At 35.3% G+C, this 4,454-nt stretch overlaps 1 pseudogene; it reads right to left on the bottom strand.

Annotated features, from left to right (window-relative positions):
• Positions 1 to 785: 785 nt before the first annotated feature.
• Positions 786 to 2,404, bottom strand: LOC149145128 (DNA mismatch repair protein MSH5 pseudogene; annotated as a pseudogene).
• Between the last annotated feature and the right edge of the window lie 2,050 nt (positions 2,405 to 4,454).

Raw genomic sequence — 4,454 nt, 5'->3', positions numbered from 1 at the left:
ATTTGCATGGACGTCTTGAGCTAATTTCCCATTTACAATGTAGATGCAGGAGTTGGAGGATGGTAATGATTTTGCATGATATTTCTCACAGAAAATCAGTATTGCAAGGCCCCAAAGAAAACTAAAATGCAACCAGACGTGTTGGTATCCAGTGAATTCATTTCTTTGGTATTTTGGGTGTAAGTGTTTCGATGCCCAAACTTCATTGGGGCTGTATCCAAAGCGCTAGATTGAAGAATAATTGGTCTGACTTCATGTAGACATGGTATAACAATTGATCCAATGGCTATTGATTGAGTGCCATCTAGAAATACCTTGTACTCCTTTGAGAGCACACACATATGTAGAAGTGTATGATTTTGGAGAAGCCCAATTCAACATTGTTCAAGGAGGGTTGGGTCATTTGAAAAAAATGGTACAAATGCCTGATATTTTGTAATGTCAGGCCTGCTCTTCATGCAACAATATGCATATGCCTTGACAACTGGGTGAGGTGCAAGAAGTCTTATTTTCACCTTACATCTAATCTATTTTACAAATGAAGGGTAATAGAGGCTTCTAGATGTTAACAGTGGTGATGCAACCAAAGTTTGAGTCTACCCTCTTTAGAAAAAAGAGGAAACCAATCCAGAATAAATTAGATTCCTTAGTCTCCAATTTTTGATGTATTGACCTTCTGATCACAGGGACAATAGTGCCATCAACATTCTGTATATGCAGGCTACCAATGATTGCGGGGGTTTTTGAGAGGTAGAAAGAATTATTCCCCACAGAAAATGAGTGCTTTACTTTTTTTTTTTTTTAATCTCAAGTGAATCCTCTATAGTGAGAACTCACCTGACATACATGTACTGGTGTGCAACTAATGCCAACGAGAGCATGCAGTCTAGCTCCCTAATGAATGATGATGTCATATGCAAATGCATTGAGAAAGGCTAAAGCTGCAATTCCAAATCTCTTATTATGTCTCTTTCCATATCTAAAATTTTATGATAGATGTCTCCTAGAAGAATATCTGGCTCTTTTGTCTTTGAATTACAATAAAATTACACTTCTTGATGATCCTTTTCACCTACACAAGCAAACTATGTGTCTTTAATATTTTCTAATTCACTATCGCCGAGTTTTAGTCCATAAAGGCACAATTGATAACCAATTTGGGGTATATACACAATGGACTCATTTTTTGGATTATTAGCATGGCATGGGAGTCATTTTAGCTCAATTGCTGGAATCTCCACAAGTAAGCCCTCGTACATTTCCTTCAATTCACCCAACTCTAGACAAATGTCAGATGCAATCATCATTCTATATTTATTTCTATTGCTTTGATTAAAGTCAAAGACTCAATTTATCAGTTCAAACTTCATATATATGGACAAGCTCAATTGTAATGCATGTAAAATCCTGTCTTACAATATTCAAATTAAATAGTTCTGCATGCTCATGCTGTCTTTCAGAAATCCCAATTTCAAAAATTTTCCTTGTATGTGAAATTGAGCTCATACTCTTTGACATTGTTGTCCAATCATCCAATGTTGATAGATAACTTGAACAATGAAATCTCGAGTAGATGTGGAATATCTTTTATAGATTTCAAAGTGTTGTGCAGGGATGACATCATTTCGTCACAATGATGGAGTAGTGGTATAGTGTTGAGATGACCATTCAAAATGTTGAGATCTAATATAGGCCTTAAGAATCAAGTCCTTAAAAGACGTTAGCCCATGACAATGACACAGTTGTTAAACATGCCAAATAAAAAAAATCCTTCCTTTTCTTTGCCAATGCCCATGCTGCTTGGATGCTTATCAACTTGAAAAATTTGCAAGGCACCATAACCTATAGCATCAATTTTCATAAATTTGTTTAATGAGATCTATGAAACCCTATCAAATTTTATTGGTGTGGTGTCATATTTCTTCATTTCAATAGTGTTGACAAGCATCTCTTATTGTAGCATAGCAAGAAGGTCCCCAACAACATGAACTTGCACATCACTTTCAATGTTCATCATGGAATTGAGTTGTTCATGAGCACATTCACAAACCACCAAATGCTCTTGTTCATTCAAAAATTCCAAACACTTGTTCAAAAGCTTAGCATGCTTCAACCTGTTGTTTGGGACCTTTGAACATAACAACCTATGAACCAACCAATGCTCAAGGCTTCCAGCAATTATCGAAAAGGTAGCTATTAGATCACCATGATTAGGAATATCAAAGTTATCATTTCCAAAAATGTTGTAGTACATAAAAAATTCAGGTGCAATAAATAAAAAGATTTCATTGTTTATGCGATCATCCAGATAAAACTTGAGAACCTGTTCCAAGATTGATAAGACTAATGTGACTACCCATATAAGCATCTGTAAGAGCTCCAGATAAAGTTTGCAGGAAAGCATCTCTTTGTCATAAAAGTCTTGTTTTGAGAGAAACCTGGCGTCTACATTTGTATGGATGTCTTGAGCTAGTTTTCCATTTATAATGTAGAAGTAGGAGCTGAAGGATGGTAATTATTTTGCATGGTATTGGTCACATAAAATCAGTATTGCAAGGCCCCAAAGAAAACTAAAATCTTGTATTCCCAATTGAACCATGATGCAACTAGACGTGTTGGTATCTAGTGAATTCATTTCTTTGGTATTTTGGGTGTAAGGGTTTCCATGCCCAAACTAAGTTGGGGTTGCATCCAAAGTGCTAGATTGAAGAATAATTGGTTTGAATTCATGTAGATATGGTAGAACAACTGATCCAATGGCTATTTATTGAGTTCCATCTAGAAATAGCTTGTACTCCTTTGAGAGAACACACGTATGTAGAAGTGTATGATTTTGGTGAAGCCCAATACAACATTGTTCAAGGAGGGTTGGGTCATTTGAAAAAAAGGGTACAAATACCTGATATTCTGTAATGTCAGGCCTACTCTTCATGCAACAATATGCATATTCCTTGAAAACTATGTGAGCTGCAAGAAGTGTGATTTTCACCTTACAACTAATCCATTTCACAAATGAACGATAATAGAGGCCTCTACATGTTAACATTGGTGATGCATCCAAAGTTTGGGTCTACCCTCTTTAGCATGCATAGGAAACCAGTCCAAGATAGATTAGATTCCTTAGTATCCAATTTTTTATGTATTGAACTTTTGATCACAACAACAATAGTGCCATCAACATTCTGTATAGTCAAGATGTCAATGCTTGTAGGGGTTTCCGAGAGGGAGAAAGCATTATTCCCTACAGAAAATGAGTGCTTTCATTTTTTTCTTTCTTTTCTTTTTTTAATATCTCAAGTTCATCCTTTGCAGTGAGCACTGTCCTTACATACATGTACTGATGTGTGACTAAGCCAACGAGAGCATGCAGTCCAATGCCGCAACAAGCTTTAATGTCATATGAAAATGCATTGAGAAAGGATAAAGATGCAATTCAAAATCTCTTATTATAGGTCTTTCCATATCTAACATTTTATGATAGATGTCTCCTAGAAGAAGATCCAACTCTTTTGTCTTTGAAGTACGATAAAAGTACACTACTTGATGTTCCTTTTCACCTACATAAGAAAACTCTAGGTCTTTAAGATTTTCCAATTCACTATTGTTGAGTTTTAGTTCAGAAAGGCACAATTGATAACCAATTTGAGGTATATACACAATGGACCTGTGTTTGGTATTATTAACTTGGCATGGGAGGCATTTTAGCTCAAGTTCTAAAATCTCCTCCAGCAAGCCCTCATATATTTCCTTCAATTCATCCAACTCTAGAAAAATGTCAAATGCAATCATCATTCTATATTTGTTTCTATTGCTTTGATTAAAGTCAAAGACTCCATTTATGAGTTCAAACTTCATAGATATGGACAAGCTCAATTGTAATGCATGTAAAATCCTATCTTACAATATTCAAATTGAACATTCCTGCATGCTCATGTTGTCTTTCTGAAATCCCAATTTAAAATTTTTTCCTTGTATGTAAAATGGAACTCATACTCTTTGACATTGTTGTCCAATCATCCAATGTTTAAAAATAACCTGGACACCAAAATCTCGAGTAGGTGTGGAATATCTTTCACAGATTTCAAAGTGTTGTGCAATATTGACATCATTTCGTCGCAATCATAGAGTAGTGGTATAGTGTTGAAACAACCATTCAAAATGTTGAGATCTAATATAGCCTTAAGAATCAAGTCCTTAAGAGACATCAACCATGACAATGAAACAATTGTTAAACATGCCAAATAACAAAAATCCTTCCTTGTCTTTTCCAATGCCCATGCTGCTTAGATGCTTATCAACTTGAAAAATTTGTAAGGCATCATAACCTATAGCATCAATTTTTGAAAATTTGTTTAATGAGATCTCTGAAACCCTGTCAAATTTTATTGGTGCAGTGTCATATTCCTTCATTTCAATAGTGTTGACAAGCATCTCTTGTTGTAGCATAGCATGAA

This window comes from Pinus tabuliformis, chromosome X (genome assembly GCF_031772625.1).
Source record: "Pinus tabuliformis cultivar Carrire ecotype Pingquan chromosome X, CPIR1, whole genome shotgun sequence".
Classification (NCBI taxonomy): Eukaryota; Viridiplantae; Streptophyta; class Pinopsida; order Pinales; family Pinaceae; genus Pinus; species Pinus tabuliformis.
The sequence above is the reverse complement of the archived record's forward strand: the minus strand, read 5'-3'. Positions and strand labels throughout refer to the sequence as shown.